The 18,462-nt window shown below is 39.6% G+C and overlaps 1 protein-coding gene and 1 long non-coding RNA gene across 2 annotated transcripts in view; one reads left to right on the plus strand and one right to left on the minus strand.

Annotated features, from left to right (window-relative positions):
- Window positions 1-3,913: 3,913 nt before the first annotated feature.
- LOC311011629 lies at window positions 3,914-13,854 on the plus strand. Its single transcript, XR_014596911.1, has 3 exons — window positions 3,914-4,206; window positions 7,028-7,158; window positions 13,547-13,854. It is a non-coding gene; the product is annotated as an uncharacterized lncRNA (long non-coding RNA).
- Window positions 4,765-18,462, minus strand: part of dpcd (deleted in primary ciliary dyskinesia homolog (mouse)) — a 183,095-nt gene continuing 169,397 nt past the window's right edge. The window contains exon 7 of the transcript XR_014596910.1: window positions 4,765-4,775. The gene's annotated coding sequence lies outside the window, so the exon portion shown is untranslated. The remainder of the gene's footprint in view (window positions 4,776-18,462) is intronic.

The following is an 18,462-nucleotide window of genomic DNA, read 5'->3' on the forward strand; positions in this document are numbered from 1 at the left end:
CAGACTCCGCCTCGCTCGCCCCCGACCCCACCCTGCTGCCACAGCGCGGCCGGCACCCTGCTGGAGGCGGTGCGTCATGGCTTTTATTGGGAACTGCGGGTTGCTCAATAAAATAAACAGCGAATTGAAGTTAACTTCCTAAAAATTGCCGTAGGCGAAACCGCTTACTGGGCTCTAATGTCGGAAATTAAATAAATAAATAAATAAGATTACCACAAAGGACCGTAGCCTACTAAAAGATTTACGGCAAGAGCTAAAATATCATATACATCTGGTTTAAAATGTATTTTCTTTTCATTTGTAGGCTACATATACATGATTGCATTAACAATGTTATGAATTTACGAGAATTACAGAACATAATATAAAAGCTCTTCTGCTGTCTCAAACAGCTGATGTTATTATTATTATTATTATTATTATTACTATTATTATTATTATTATTATTATTATTATTATTATTATTATTATTGTTATTATTATTATGTTCGTGTTTTCAATCGTTTTCTTTTCTCATTTCCAAAGAGACTACAACGACGCCGTGTGACAGCAACCGTTTCGTGCACCTGTGTGACGTCATGACCACACCTTGATTGCAACACGAAACCAGACGGCAGAATGAGTCACTGCAGCCGCGAAACCATGTAGTGTCAGGAGGGAGGGGAGGGCTTTCTCGATTAACCTATAAATCATCTCTTTTGTCCAATCACCAAAACCGCAAAATATTCAATTTAATAATACAGAAGAGCAAATATGAACACCTGGGAACATGGAGACAGGGCACTTTTGTTTAAAACGATGAATACAGTTGTTGTTAAAATGATTGCTGATTCAATTCCTGCCAATATACTAATCAATGAATCACCTAATATTATCAGCTCCATCAGCAACGTCCGATAACAGGTGTCTGCAAGATTTACACTCAGTATTTAGCATTTGGTGAAAACATGCCTGTGAAAGGGAAAATACATTCTTTAAAAAAGAGAAGTTTATAAGACATTTAACGGAAATGAGGTCGGTGCTTAGTTAAATAAAGACAATAATAATTATAGAGCGATCTAGAAATACTACATGCCACAATGTATCTGTTTTATTGCTGACTTGTTTTACATTTTGTCAAAAATCTGTCCAGCTATAGACAGTGATGGTGCAGGGAAATGTGTACGTGACACACTCACGCTGGCAGCCTCAGATAGGTCAGGCTGTAAACTATGTCTTGCCATGGGGCATATTGTCATGGCTCTCCCCTTTGTGGCCATTGTGGCAGTCATCAGTGTGCCTCCTAGAATGGAAGAGACAGTGACGGAGGGGGAAGCTGGGCCACTGTGTCTTATAGAAGCCATTATATTTGTCAGAGTGAATGTGTGGACTGACAGCCCGCTCTTTAAAAGGCCCGATTGAAATTCTTGGGTTTTCATGAGTTGCTTGAGGGCCTTGTTTATTAGACTATTCACTGAATGGGACAGCAGCTTCATAATTTCGTACTCTCAGAGCTGTACTTGCCCTTGTATTTGCATGTCTTCGACTTGTTTTGGCTTTCTCAGATGTCCCTAGATAGAGACAGAGGCAGCAATGACATGAATGGAGCCATTGTTTTGAACATAGTAGCCTCTTTATTTTGAAAATTAGCCAGGAATTAAAAGAGTGGGATTCATGTGGGTCTTCAGTTCATGCTCACTCTGTCAAAAACACCTGACCTTTTTTGTTGTTGTCATCAACACTTATTCAGTATTAAGCAATTTGATGTCCATTTATTTTATTAAACAGTAATTTTATGTATAAACATTCTCATGAGTTGAAGTCTAAGAAGTTCTCCCCATGTTTCTGTCTGCCTCTCTGCAATATGACACAGCGTGCGTTTACGAATTCAGACATTTTTCGGAATATCCCGTAGCTTGGATCCGTCTTTTTCTCCGAGGGTAGGACACACTTGATGTGCCTGCTTTACTTGCCTGTTTTGCACTCTCTGGTCCACTGCGTCTCACCCCACAGGATATGGCCCCATTGTCCTTGGGAGAGGAAGTGGCCCGGAGCAGACCACTAGCTCACTGGATTGATGGAGGCTCTGGTAAATTATTAATCATCTCTTTCAAATGGAAGACATTCAGATACCGTAGTGTTGGCTGTTCACGGAGGAATGTTTTGGAACAATGGACAGTAGATCTGCAGGAGACCTCCTGTAGGAGAGATATACTCTGGTATATTTAACTTTTGATGTTTAAGCGCCTGTAGCATTTACTGACTAAGATAAGTGTAAAAATAAACCAAGGACATAAAGTAGAAAAAAATTAAATAAAAATAAGAGTCACAGGTTGCCTTCGCCCGATGACAGCTGGGATCGGCTCCAGCCCCCCCCCCCCCCCCCCCCCGTGACCCTGAATACAGGATAAGCAGTAGACAATGGATGGATGGATGGAGTCACAGGTTTTGCCAAAACCACAAAGACATCTTGAAAGCATAGTTTTGACCTCAGAGCAACAGTTGACAAGACAATTTCCATTCAAGGTTTACTTACTCACTTCTTCTGGAGCTTTTGACTTTATCGCACAATCTTCAGAGAAGTTACTCTCCTCACCTGGAACTAGATGCTCAAACTTACATTATTGACAACTTCTTCTCGGGCCCATTGTCCATGCTGGCTTAGAAGTTGAGTTGGGAAACAGCAGACAAAACAATTCCCAATCAAGGTCCACATAGTTACTTGTTCTGGAGCTTTCAACAGGAGTAAGCAACACTGGTTTGTCCAATGCAGAAATCAGAATTAGAAAGGAGTTGCATAAACAATAAAGCATTGAATTATATGGTATAAAGGTATAAATCAGACAATTACCAGCTAGCCTGTTGATTTGTATTATTGTATCTAAAAATACATATTTTTTAATTAATGATTTAATGAAGGTATGCACAAAAACAACAACAACCCATCAACACATAGATGATAATGACTACTACTGTTAATGCTACTACTACTATACTACCAACACCAAATGCAGTTGGAACCCAAAGGCCTGGGCTGCACTAGATTTCTGCCTAAAAGCCTATAAAGGCAGTTTTTTCTCGCCACTGTCGCTGTAACGTTTGCCCCTGGGTGTTGTTGGGACTTTGAAATTGTGTTGACTCTTGAAATTTTGAGCGTATTCTAGTCCTGCTCAATGTGTTAAATGTCCTGAGATTACTTCTGTTGTGATTTGACACTATAAATAAAATTGAATTGAATTGAATTGAACTACAACCTTATGTTCCCTTTTTACCACTAGAGGTAGACAGAGACTCACACAATCAATAACCACTCAGCTAGACCAGAGGCATTTGGGATCGGATGTGTGTGAGTTTCTGTGTTTGAGGGTGCGCAGCAATGTGTAGATTTTCCGACGGGATTGGTGGCTGGTTAAAATAGCTCAGCATTTGGCCCTGTCCCATGTGGGCGTCCTTACTAGTTCCGGAAGATAAGGTAAGAGAGGCAGCCGAAAAATAACCACAGATGTTCTTTAAATGGCATACATAACAAACCCACAGATGTTAAGCTTGTAAAAGTTGTTGTTGATGGTTGAAAGTGGATCTTTTTGAGATATGTGATGATCTGTTACAGGTATAATATCTGCTTAATTATGGCTATTTTTTTGTTTATTTATTAGCAGTGCAGCGCTTCGTCTGCTTAAAGTATGCATTTCTCCAGCAGCTGGCTTCACTGTCACAAACACTGGGCATGCTCTCTGTCAGATAGGACAACCAAAAATATCAACAGGGTGTGATGTGATTTCTCTGGCTTAAAATACGTTGCATGTGACCAGTTACTAATATAGAGCCGTGCTTTTCTTTAACATGAGTACATCACCCTCTCATATATTATATGCAGAAGAAAGATATGATATTCAATAAATCTGTGACTGGATAATTGTCGATACAGCCGTTATTTTTTTTTATATATAAGAACTTAACAACCACTCTCGGTGGCTCAGGCTCACGCTTTTCTAAAAAAACAACAACAAAAAACAATCTATCATTAATTATTTACCTTTAATACAATGGATTGTGAATGGAAAATGCATTTCATGGAAGAACTACATGTCCCATGATGCCTCGCTTTCAAGATGACCAAATGGAATACGGAGCGGACCGACCGTTTGTGACAGCTGAGCTGAGAGTTCGCTGTGGGAAACTTCAGTGCCGATTATGACCTTGAATAGACGCAATTGAAACTAACATGTAAGTTGAACCTGTTCCCTTTCCTTTACTTCTTTTCGTTTCAAACACAGTTCTCTTTACACCTGTCGCCTTGGAGTTTGTTTCTTGAACTGTCCAAACTTTGGGGGGGATTTCCACACCGCTGCAGGGGTGGGATTCCTCCGACGGTGGAAGTGTTGATTATTCCGATTCAAGTCGTCCTGTTTTTTTTTTTAACATCTTCTTAACACATAGCTGCTGCTTGTCTTACACTTTAACTTCAACTATTAACTTCGTGGCGAAGAAGTAGTTGCTGCTAAGGTATGCTATATTTGTAGCTAAGCTAGCTAACATATCTTTGCTAATTGTGATATCACATAACCCAGTGATAGTGGTGATATCGTTAGGAGTCACTGGTCAACTCTTAGCCTTTGGCGTTATGCATTTAACATATAGTTTTTGTTACTTTACATCAAACTGTTCCGTCACTTTTATCAGTGACCGTTAGAGTATAAACGTGGGTTCAACCCATCCTATGTCAGAACCCTGCAATCAGCACGAGAGGCTGAAATAATTCATCCCGTCCTTTGTGACCAGCCAGGGAACAATGGCTGCTGTATACCTTTAGTATTACTGCAGACAGCAAGACGCGCACAAGGTGCGCCCTCTCTACACACATACACGGGTAGGAAATGAATGGCACCTTTTGTGTGTTATTTACTGTGTATTCAGAATGTAAAACACTGCACAAAATGAAGCACATGATCACCCTTCATGTAATACAGCCAGGGGGAGGACTGGTTAATCTGTTTCAGGCTCTCTCTCTCTCTCTCTTTTCGTTTTGTGAATGACATTAAAGTGGCTTACATTTAAAAAAAAAAGTATTATTAATAGAACTGGGTGGGTATTGAACACTATGTATGAAATGCTGCGACTGGCGCACTGAAAGTATTCTTTGTTTCTGCTTTTAAGCTTTTGCCAATCAGAGTTAGACTATAAATCAGATTTGGATTGTATTATGTTTTAGGGAAGTTGTTTGTCTGCTTCTGTTCAGACATGTTTGTCAGTTTTTTTTTTCATGTTTATATTGATCAAAGTAATTAAATAGTGTAATTTGCTCCAAAACACAGATATTGTACAGCCACTATTGTATTGTATTAAGTTTGAACTACACACACACTAGCCCTAGTTGATTATGAGAGGGCCTCACAGTTTATTTCTCCTGATTACCAAAGTAATACAAAAAAGGATGACAATATCTTGTGGCAAAACATGGGGGTGGGGTGGGGGGCAAGGTTACTTTTATTTGACAATTCTCAATCATGTCCACAAGCAGTATGATTGTAATCTCTTTGTGTGTCATTATAACCTTTGGAACAAATATTTATTTGATCTTATATCATTTGAGAAGTTGGATTCTTACTATCTGATAAGAATCTGATTTCACAGCAACGCTATTACCAACATTACAGTCTGTGTATTCTGAGTAGTTTTAGCTGCCATTCCCCTGGTGCAGGACATATGAACATTTGGGTTCAACTACGGTTATTTTTCACATTTTATTTACGCAATCTTGACTAGAGTGATGTTTTTTTCTCACCTTAAAATTCAGGTTGCTTTCCTGTCCTTTTACTTAGGGATTGGAAATTTACTTTAAATGCTGCCAGAATGCCATATTGTTTTACAATAAAAAAACAACTTCCTGTTGTTATTTTCAATGTGTTTGCGAGGTATAGAGTGCTTCCTTTCTTAAAGAATGGTTTCAGCTCAACGTGTTCAGCATAGTTGAGGAATTTAAGCTCCTTATTTTTTGGACAACAGCTTGTGTGCTGTAATTGAATATTTTAGCTATTTCCTATGATACCATGGCCATATCAGGTTATGTGTTACATAATGGAGGAGGTGGCACTCTCACAGCTATTTTAGAAATAGTGGAAGCTCCAGAAGAAACTACAATGCCCTTTTTTGGTAAACATGCAATCATTAAATAAGACTCCACTAAATTATAATGTCAACAACCAGACCAGAATCTAATCTGTCAATTGTTTAGGTTTTAAATGTTGGAAAATCAAATTGCCCTTCATACCTAATTTGATGGTTATGTTCAAAAGTCAAACACCATAAAGTATTGGTCTTTCCATTTGTTTGTTGTTAATGACTGAACCAGTACAATGCTTTTTTTTTGTCCCGAGGATGTTAAGCCAGATTTAACAAACAGAGACAGCCTCTGTGAGCTTTATGCTAAACTGTACACACCATTGATGGTATCTAGAAGTGCATTTGTTTTCATTACTCCCCTGGGATGTAGCCTAAACTGGTCGTTAAGACAAATTCCAGATAAGGATATACATGCAAGATAGATTCAGGTCCACAACACATCAAGGTAGACACAATGATTGAATTGAATGCTATAGTAGAAGAAATATCGATGAAGAGGAAGATGTCCACAGGCATTATAACAAGATAGCATAGATTTACTCTGTTTTAGATAGCTGTTAATTAATCACTGATTACTGTCTGTAAATCAGTGATCAGTAGTGCTGAGAAACAGACTTGATATTGTTACAGTGATAAAGGCTGAACAATTAGGCGGAACTCTAATTTGGATAGTGCAGTAGAAACCAGAGCTTTGCAGTGTTTGGCTGATGCAAATGACGGGTCCATGAGGGAGCGGGACATCCTGAGCTGCTGCTCGAGTACAATAACCTGTCGCTCTTCTTTTAAGTTCAGCTTCTGTCTGCATATTGGTCCACACCGTGATTGACCAGCGTTTCTCTGTATGTCCCTCCTCCTCCTCCTCTCATTCGCCCGTCAGCCCCACCTCCACACACCGGCTCACTGTTGCTTTCTCTTTCTCCTTCAGGACACACTCAGGACAGGACAGGAGCTGGCCGGTAAAGCAGCCCGGAGAGCATTTCATTTGATGGACACATACACTAGGAGACAGTAGATGCATGAGACATCACATGCTAAGCTAACTACTGCAGCATCACAGTAAGTCTCTTCCAGTTCTTTAATAAATCCTTTGGCTTGCCTTGCTTGCTCAGTGTTATTAGCATTTAGCTAATAGTCTCTGTGTCTGTTGGTCAGCCTGTGTTGCTTAGCCTTGATCCAGCACAGAAGCTTTTTTTTCCCCAACTCATGGTACTTGTCATGTCAACATGAAAGGATGTTTTGTCTGCCTCATTGTGCCACAGTTGCACAAAAACGAGGGAATTTACTGCCATTTGCTATTTAAGTGTGTCACAGTAAGATTTCCCTTTTAATTTTCTGTCTGTTGTCTGTTAGGTTCAGTTGTTTCTCACCACAACACATACACATGCCTATGAACTTTTATCTGAGAAGTTTGGACTCATAACATAAAACATTGGCATTCGTGGTTGAACACGTTGACCCCATGCTGAAACATTACAGCGGACAGTTATTTTCACTTTGTTCCAATAGGTCCATTACCAGGAGAGGCTAATATGTTCAGAATAGAGAACAATTGTGGTGTGATTTCTTTCCATTTAGTAAGGACAAGTAAAACATCCTGCATCCCTCTCTAAAATTGACTTTGCAAGTTGAGTACAGAAATGTTAGGCCCTGTCTTCAACTTTCTGTCTCAAAGACACTTGACTGCAATTCAGCTGAGCGACAGTTTAATCCAACTTTATGTGTGGTTTGGCGCCCTTTCTTCCTTTCTTTTTTTTCCAGATTTCAGTTACACATTCAACTCTGTGGATTATCTTAAGTGAAGTGCTCAAATTCAGGGAAACTTTGTTGCTGAGGTTGGATACAAAGATTTCTTAAAAATCAAAAATACAACCAGGTGTATTTTAAGGTTATACAATTATCTGCGGTGGATTCAACAAGGGCTCAAGATTGCTTCAAATCTACTGCAACCATCTGACATAATCAAGCACTCTTTCAAGTAAAAATAATTCACGCCGTCTGAAGGGACACATAAGGGCTTTTGATACTAATGGAAATTTGCAGATTGGAATCATTATTTCAACCTTGCCTCTTGATCTGCTAACCACATGTCTGTATTAAAGGTCATGACAGTCAGTAACTCAGCATGCTGGCTCTGACTAGCATAATCTTTAACTCTGAGTCAGACAAGTTATTATTCCTGCCTGAATTTCAAAGATCTACAGGGTGAGTAAGTTGGAATATATGGGTCTGATGTTTTTAACCAAAGCCTTGCATTTCCCTTTCTGCTCCTGTAGCTGATTTTAAAGGGCCGTATGTTGAGTGAACAGGGCAGATTGCCCTTTTAGAGAGTTTTTTGTGACCACTTTCTTTTCATGTTGAAATACTGTCCAGATATAGCTCTCCCAGTTGTCAGGGTGACATTCTTGCTCAAGTTAAGGTCCTCTGTACACCGGCCTGTTGTGTGTTTCCCATGCTCGTTCCCACCTCTTTCTCAGTTGTATCTCTATATCTGACACTTTCTAGCTGTTAAAACTGTCTTTCTAATTGGTCCGCGGCCCACACATCTGCTATAATTAGGTGATTAATCGTATACAGTTCTGATAATTGATTGACTGTCATTTATCACACAGGTGCCAAACATGTCCTGGTTTCAGCTTCTCAAGTGTTACGCTTGGTTGCTTTTCATATTGTAAGCAGAATCTATCTTTGATTTTCACTGTTCTGTAGAACAGATGATTAATCGATGACTGCTTATTCTCCAAGTTTTCATCTAAGCCACATGTTCATTTCACAAGCATTTCCAGCTCACTTTAATGTGGCAAACTTCAATATTTGTTTTGTATCCGGCATCATATCCTGTGTTTCGTCATGATGTAGGCTTTGTGTTTGCATTGTGCTGACTTCAGCCTGCTTTAAATAAAGGTGTTATTAATAGTATAACAGATATCAGCAAATATATCATTTTACAACATGGCTGGGTTGTTTGAAAGTGATCCATATGGGGAGATGACACAAGGCTGTACTGCTGTGTATTATACATTTTTAACTTCCACTTCTTAGCTCTTACCTCGCTCGCCTTTATGACTGATGTCATAGAATGAATAATTAACTCCTTTTGTGAACTGGTTCAGAGACCTGGATGTGAAGACTTGGCAAAGAACTTAAGAGTTGTTAATGGTTCTCTCAACTCAACGCTATGCAGGAATCTGCTTCAGAACAACTTGAATTTACAGTCATGAATGCATGATGTCATTCATCAGGATTATACTTTTTACGGCAGTGTGACGTGATGTGTAATTATGGCAATAACCTCACAAGACAGGTATTGTTAACAAGAAATGTTCCGGGTATGAAATTTTACGGCTGAAAAATAAACTTGTCACTAGCCTTGGACATGTGGACAAAGTAAAGAATGGTGACAAAGTTCCACTACATATACAATGATACAATATATCTGCAATGAGCTAAGGCCAAATCTAACTGGATCTAAAGATAGCTTAAAGCTTAAAGGTGTTCAGAGTTGGGTGATTTATTACACTGGAAACAACAACAGAATTGTTCTTGGTCATATAATGTGTGTTAAAACAATAATTCATTAACATCTAATGTTTACAGCGCAGTGAAGTCAGTATGATGACATACAAAGCCATGCCAAAAAACAATTAATTCAGTCTATCAGCCGTAGGCCTGCATAGAAATTGACCAATGGGAGCCATTGCTCCGGAAGGCTCCCATTGGCTCGTACCCTCCATCCAATCCTCTCATCTCCCCTGCTCCTCGTCATCCCGCCTCGTCGAATTGTGGAAAACTGAGGGGAGGGGTTTGGTTTGGGGGGGCAGGATGCTTTTTTCAAATCTGTCTCAGAGGCTCAACTGTTTTTCACTATGTAGACCATAGCTTTGACTCAACATATTTTGGCTTCTACATTTTTGCAGAATAAAGGGTGAGTGTGATAGTATCCATGTGAATGTTACAGATGTTCTAACCTGAGCAGCAGAATATCCCATCGGTTGGCAACATGGATAGATAAATGTACTGCTCCATAAATGCCTCGTGATGCAGTGTGTGTGTGTTTGTGTGTGTATGTGCAAGCAATGTGCAGGTATTGGGAATTGTTTGTGGATTTAATTTAATGGTGTGCTCAGATTGTGACCTGATGCACGTCTGCTCATCTCTGGAGTGCAACATGCTGTAAATGTAAAGTTTTGATAGTTTTTGTTAGTTTCCTATTGTGCTAGCTTTGTATTGTCACACAGTATCGTGAGATGGTTACCATGTATCATTAAATTAGGTATTTTTCAACTCGGTGTGGGAAGACCTTTGGACCTCTATGCATCGCAGGGCTGTAGATGTAATGCTCGCAGCTCTCTCACTATAGCGAGGGACAGGCGACTGTCAACCGGCTCGGACTGTCCTCATTGCATCAGGGGTCATTTATATACAAATTATGTGTTGATTGATTGACTTGTTTACAACAGCACACAATAATCTAAACTCTCAAGTTTGTTTAAAAGAGTACCAGATTGATTCTTTTTTTTTTTTTTTGCAAATTAAAGGTATTTAAATATTGGGTAAATATTCCCATTTTCTCATTTTGTAATATATGATAGCTGAATTTTTTTTAATTTTTTTTAATTTTTTGATGCAGCCCTACTTTCAACTATGTAAATGAACTTGCAGAAACCCTGTAGACTGACCTGTAAGCATTTACTGCTCTTTTATGTTTACTTAGACAAAACAGAATGCACTTTTAATTTCCTTTTTATTCCCCTATATGCCACATCTATGATTTTGCACCACACAGAGACTCTCCTGTCAAGATATGGCTCAATGACTCATGAAAGGTAATTTGAAGCTTGGTCACATGAACAGCATGAGTAAGAACCACATGCTGCCTGTCAGATATTCATTATCCAATAAAAAGTTTATTAAAATGATCCGCCTTTAAACTAATTGGTTTTTGGAGGGCTCTTATAGTTACAGAAGAGGTCAACGGAAACGAGGCTTTTGGCTAGCGTTCAGAGCGTGACTTACTCAACCTGAGTGCCCATGTCTCTCAAATGCACCCCTCCATCAGCCACTTCAGTGTGGTCGTCCTCTCTCCCTCCCCCTCCTTCCTTAATTCCTCTTTCACTTCTGTGTGCCTCTGCTCACGTACGCACCCTCTGGAAGGGCATTGTTTGCACAGAGTACCAACGTAGAACTATTCAAATGCCCTTTACCTCTGAGTTTAGCACAGGTCCAGGCTCCAAGTTTAACGTGTCATGTTCAGATGATAAAAAACATAAAACACCAGCCTTTACTACTGTAGATAATAAATAGTTAGTTACCTTATTATTGAGTTATTATTTTATTCGATTAAAGTAAAATTCATTCTGGTTACAGTTTATTTTCCAAAACCCCTGAAGTTGCTTTTGGCCAGTTATTCTGTTGCCGTTTCTGAACAGAGTTTGGTGCACTAATCTTCTTTGCAGCTCCATTATGTTCTGTTTGAATTAGGGTCCAGCTGGTTATTCAGCTGACCATTTCTTCCCTTCTCTCTGGCATCATTCCTAGCACCGCAAAAAGACAAGAATACAAAGGAGGAAGAGATTGCTAATAACCATGTCCCCTGGTGTCAGCCCTAAGTGGTTGACAGGGTCTCGCTTGGCTGCGTGGTTAACAAACCAACAGTGTGTTTCACTCACTGCCAAATTGGAACTGACAGAGTGAATGTGAAAAGCCTGGACGGACCTTTTTTTTCTCATTATGAATACATAGCTGGTGAAATTAAGATTTTAATAGCCACAGTTTGTTAAATGAATGTTATTCCGTCGGGATCAAGTGTAAGTGATAACATTTACTGTAGATTTAGCCACTTCCAGAAGTAGTCTGAGTGAATAGCTGAAGTGTGTGCGGGTGGTGTGACTGCTTTCACATCTTTAAGAGCAAACAAATTGATGAGGAAGTGTTGGCCACGAGACAAAGCACTCAGCTGATTGGATGAACTGTGTTGCAGTAAGCAGTAGAGGGAACTAGACTGACAATGATACAGATATAAAGAGCTTCATGGTGATAGTGATACTGGTGCCGGGGGGTCAAGTCAATTCAAGTGTAATCAGATGGGTTTGTCATGAGCTGTAAGCAGCTGCAGTCTTCAGCTACGTGTGTCTTGCCCTCTACAGACCGGTAGTGGCTGTTGCTTTAATTGGGCCTAACCCTTTCCCCGCTCGGCAGCATGTTTTATTGACTGCAATAACTGGGTCGAGGTATCAGATGTCCTTTTGTTAACAGCCTGGGTGAAGCACGAAGCCATTATGTGACTTGAATTTATGAGAAGAGCATTGTAATGACTGAATACACAGGTTTTTGAGCCGTATGAGAATCTTTATATATTTATTTTATATATATATATCTATATAAATAAATGTGTATTCAGTATATAAAAATGTAAAATCTTTGTCATCAACATGCCTGTGTATTTTGATTTTCACATGGATGTAATGTGCTGTGATGAAATGCACACAATTTTGTGGTATGCTTGTAGTATATATTACCAGGTTTATGTTTACTTTTATAGTGTGAAAATATGCTAACGTGCTCTCATGAATTAATTACAAATAAAAAATGGATTCAGAATGTTAAATACATTACAAATATAGAGAGGCATTCGTGCTATTTAATCTACACTCATTGGCATAAATTGGCTGTAGTAGACTGCTGTGTGTGTGTGTGTGTGTGTGTGTGTGTGTGTGTGTGTGTGTGTGTGTGTGTGTGTGTGTGTGTGTGTGTGTGTGTGTGTGTGTGTGTGTGTGTGTGTGTGTGTGTGTGTGTGTGTGTGTGTGTGTGTGTGTGTGTGTTTAAAATGGGTATTACAATTAGGAGGAAACTGATCTGTGTGCTTGGGGCAGTGGTAACTCTATCTTTGTGACCTGAAAACACAGGCAGAAGGCCAGGCCCTGTTTAATTACTGAAAGGCCCTTTGATCAAAATAAAGGTTTGATGCTGCTGGAAGAGTTCAGATCATTTGAAAAATTAATGAGTCTCAGTTACTTACATAATTAGATGTATTATGGGCTGCTTTTGGGTTGTTGATATCTTATGATCCCTTCTTTGCTATCACTGTTTCATATCATAGATATATAGTATGTTAGACTAAATGAAAAAAGTAAAAGAAATATATATATGGTGTGATCAACCTTATTTTCCAAGTCGTTTGATACTAGTATGAGAGATGTTATTTACTTAATTTTTTTTTTACTAATTGAGGGTCTATTAAAATATAAATAAATACACCAAAAAACGTGTGTCATCGCACCATATTGCAGTCTTGGCATACAGTGCTTTATGTGATTGCAATGTTCAGCAAAAATAATTATAATAATGATGTTGTGCTGCACTATATTAAAGACATTCCTGCACATATATACTAATGTTTCTACTCTTGTTTCTCCCCTGTCTACCTCTTGTGTTTTTCACTCTCTAGTCAGCACCTTCTCAGCCATCGGAGCCTTATGCACTGGAAACCTGCGTCGACTCCCTGAGCCACCAGGGGGCCTCAGTCCCACAGCGGGACAACCAGCTCTGGTTTTGCCTTCACCCTGAACCCTCCAGCCCCAGTCAAGCTGTCCCACCCTGCCTCCTCTCCTTCTTCTTCTCCTCCTCCTATTCTTCTTTCTCCTCCCTCCTGGCCCCCACAGGCCCACCTGGACTCCCAGCCAGCTTTCTCCCTCCATGAGGGGCAGGGGGAGGCACAGGGGGCCCTGCATGTGGACCCCCAGCCTCTTCATCTTGATTCACGTGAGAACCTCAGGGACGTGGGACAACGACCCTATCACGATGTGTCAACATTAACAGGTGAGTTACAATGATAAGTATGCAATTATTATTATTTTAAATATAAGTGAATGAGTGCAATATCTAGATAAATAAATAAAAATGCACTCATGCATCAATCTGCAAATTACTAGTTTTGTAGAGTTATCACTAGAGGGCACTGTGTGATTGTAGGTGACATGTCAGCCTAATTGTGGTTATTAAAGTGCTCCTTCCTTTCTGTTTCTTTGTTTTTCTCTCCTCATACATAAACCCATGAACTCACAAATCTTTATACCATTGCACACATGTACAAACAAAACCTTCCCACTAAGACCTTTGTTCAGACCTGCCAGAGTTGGAAATAGTGAGCCTCCTATCAGAGGGTCAGCCCAACTACACTCTTCGAGCAGACAGTGTGTTTGGCTACGACAATGATGACTGGCTGCACCTCCCTCTACTGCCACCAACTGTCGCTCTGGGACTCACACACGAGCAGATTGAAGAGACGCTGAAGTACTTCTGTAAGTACTGTTTTGTGTACACTTAACACACAGTGTAGTGTGTAGACATGGACTTATCAGTTATTGGCTTCACTTGATACTCTCCAAAACACCTTCTTCCTCCTTGACCTCTGATGTGAAATATTTTGGGACTGGGTGGTGTGTTGTGTCTAAAGGTTAAAATCTCTATGTTTCAGCTTGGATCCTACTTTACCATGTATTTGTATTTAAGTAGTTTTACCAGCCCCTTCTCCACAGTAGAATGGTCTGGCTACATTATATTGCATCTCCGGGATTGGGGGGAAAAAACGCTCTGGCTTGTTTGTATTTCTTTCACAAATCACAATGGTCTTGGGGCGGCGCTAAGCTTCGGAAGCCGCTGTGGTGCAGCAGCAAAATAGTGTCGGGAGGAAACTTGTTTAGATGGAACGTCGAGAATACTCTGCATAAAACATGCAAATGTCGACTGTGTGACGAGACATTTATTAAAACAGGTGAAGCCTGTCCATTCTTTAGCTCTGGAGGAGCTCACTGGACTTATTTAAAACACAAAGATTTGATAGCTGTTTGTAGCTCTTGCAAAAAATTAGCTTGTGTGAAGTGGAACGGATCGGTACGTCGGTCAAGTCAATGTCACTGGCGCATGCTGCTCCGGGTGTTGATCCTGAGCCTTCACTTCCTGTTATCTAGTATTAAAGTGACTAATGGGAACAAAATAATTGGTCCAGTATGGAAGGAGTATCGGTATGCTGTGGCACTTCTCTCCAAACCTCACTCACGTTTCCATTGTGACCTTTCAGCAACAAGTCACATGGCACAATAACAAATAGAAAGCGATAAAATACCCATTAGGTCTAGGGAGGAGTAAAATGAAATCAATTGACCTAATTTAGGGCATTTACTCGTGTTTTCATACACACATTGGTTTATTTTTTGTCATATTGCTGTCTTCATATGAAGCTTCATATTCTAAGATGTTAACTACTGCTTTGTGTTGTCTTTGTGTTTTTTGAGTTCAGTCTTTGCATACTTGAATTTATAAGGTTTGTAGTAAGTTAATGTGTCAGTTTGATAGCTTGCTAAGAAGTGGACCACATCAGCTTTGTATTTGGCAAATGCTTAAACAAATTTAAAAGGAAGGCGTGAACATAAATACCTACCCATTTTCACCCATTTGATGAAACTATCAGAAAAATGTTGTTTTTTTCGTTGAAAGAGATTCAAAGAAGACAGTGCTTCTAAGTAGAGATAAACTTTATACACTGAATGTAAAACAGTGTTGAAGAACTGTTCTTCAAATCTCCTTGTTTTGGATCTTTATATTTACTTAAAAAGTGTGTTCATGGTGGACATTTTTCTACACTTTCTGGCAAATGATTGATCAATAAATCAATACATTTTTTTGGCAGATTCATTGAAAATTAAAAACAAGTTGTTTGATGCTACCCTGGTGACTAAATGTAATGCCTTTTCCTTTATTTGTATTTTGCCCAGAGATGAGAATGAACTTAGGCATGTGTGTGTTTGTAGTGACCTGAGTGTGTGAGCCTAATCTCCCCTCTCCTCCACACATATTGCCACAACCAAGCTGATTAACCTGCCGTCACTTGGCTTCCAAGCAGTTTCCACTGTAACGCCGCAGACGGCATGATGACATTGTTGGCAAGTCAGTTGTCGCAGCAACCCAGAAAGGGTTTATTATTAGATGCATAGGTTGTCTAGACTTGTGGAGTGATGTTGTGTGCATTCACATCTAAACTACTATAGGGCTTGCTTTTGTACTGGACTTATGTGCATGAGAGATATTTTTTGTAAATACTTTAAAACAATGAGATCTTATTCAACGTGTATTTAATGTTTAAACTATCCTTTTTAAGGATCCTTTTTAGAAATTGATAATTGATTTATATTTATATTTATATATATTATACTGTGTATATAGCCTCTCTTCAGAACAGTTTAACATTCACAATGCTAAGCGAGTAATCCAATGGATCAGTCACGGGCACAACATTCAACCCACACCTGATTGTGCAAATATCTGCCATATTTACTTTGCAGTGATATCTGAGAAGGTTAAGAAACTTTCCTTTGGAGTGATTCTATGTAACAGAAACTTGTGCTCGCCCATGTTAATCTCCACCATAATCTGAATCTGCAAGACTAATTTGTTTACTATATTTCTGCTTCTGCATTACCATTTACAGTCTTGTTTTTTCAGTAAATAGTAAGGGCCACTTTGCAGGTGAACTTTAACAGTTTCTCAGGAACAATCTGCTGCACTGACTGAACTACATTCTGAGGTATTCCTCACGCCTGATGACCTTGCCTTTATAGTGATAGGATTTCATGAGATTGTATGGCTGCATCGTCATAATGCTAGATAGGCTGTACCCAGCTGATGCCAAGCCACATGTTCCTACTAGGACCAAGACAGACTAACCTGCTCTCTGCAGATTGTGCCATGCTGTGCCTTGCTACAGGTTTTGACTCTTTTTGGCAGGTGGCATATGGTGTTGCTTGTTTTTAGTGTTCTTCGCTCTAGCCTCACTGCTTCCTTCTCTGCACCATCTGTTTGTGTTTTAAATCCTCTCGTGCACTGGGTTTGCTTACCTCTGACTCTGCACTCCCCTTTTTTAGTTGATTGTTTTGGTTTTACAGCCCAGAACCTTAACTGCTATGATTCAGTCTCATTACGCTCATTCAACCTTGTTTAATTGAAAAGGCTCCAATAAACCCAGTCCTGTCCAGCACAAACCAGCAGACAGACAGCGTTGGCAACCAGCTGATGAACACAGCTGATGGGCCAGGTATTTTCCTAAGAAGTAGGGGATCTGTAATAAATCATTATTTGTTTATGTATTAGATCAGATATAAGAGCCGTATGTGATTGTTGCACAGGGCTAAATTTCGGTGTCAAAACAATGTGGACTTTCAGGGTGTTTCCCCGAACTCATATTGACCCGTGATATCAGCTCTGTTTGCAGAGACTTGTACTAGTGATATGGCACTTATTATATCCTCATTGTGTTGCAGTTGTGGGCTGAACTGATCTTATCAAGATTTTATTGGAAATGTAGTGGTATACTTAGTTAATATAGCAAATCGTTAATCTCAATCATCCATGTTGTGATGTTTAGAATTCTGAATCAAAGCTAATTGTTAATTTTATTACTGGAAAGGTGACTCACATCCCGTCTTTGCTTGTTATTGTGGGCAAAGTACTTGAGCCCCTACTTCCTTATAACCTATCCCTTTGCAGCATTTTAGTTGTCTTGTTATAGGAGTGCCTGGTAACTTTAACTGGTTTCCACTTAAATGTTTATTTTAGATGTGCTGCCCTCATAGATAGTCTTTGAAAGCATCTATTGTTTGCAGAATACAGAGCACAGGAATAGGAAATCACAGATGGTGAAAGTTGAGTCTCCACTGTCTCTTGCGTGCTGCATTTGACCTGGAAAGAGTCAGCTTTTGTGTGAAAAATTAATGAGTAGGTCAATATTTGATAGTAGGCAAACTGCTGTGTCTGGGGTAGCAACTGCAAGGGCATGGGACAGACAGAGACAAGACAGTGAATATGATGAGCAGGTGTATGACTGTGGATCACTGTAGCACAATGGAATTAATTGGAAAATCCTACTTTGGATCTTGATTGCAATATAAATAAAATGGATACAAGATGAATCTACAATCTGTTATATGAATTGTTATTTTTATTGTTGATTATACTATACATTTTTAATATATGTTATATATTATTATACTATAAGAATCATTGTTTTTGTACAGGGGAGAAATATATATGAATAGATGAATAAACAAACGACATAATTTTTTCTCTCAATAACTCCAGTCAAAGCCCATAAAATCTCAGACTGTATTCCCTCTATTGCTCCCAACAGACCCCTGTAAAGTGGGTGTGGCTCTGTCTGCACCAGTATTACGCAGAGCCCCACTCTATCTGGTGTTACGTGTGCAGAACAAGAACAGCCATTGGCAGGGGCGGAACCTACCATCTCCCTCAGTTCCACAGGGGTGGGGGGGCTTAATGCAGCATCCTTTTTAACTGCACCATCATCTCCAT

The sequence above is a fragment of the Eutrigla gurnardus genome (genome assembly GCF_963514095.1).
Source record: "Eutrigla gurnardus genome assembly, chromosome: 3".
NCBI classification, from domain to species: Eukaryota; Metazoa; Chordata; class Actinopteri; order Perciformes; family Triglidae; genus Eutrigla; species Eutrigla gurnardus.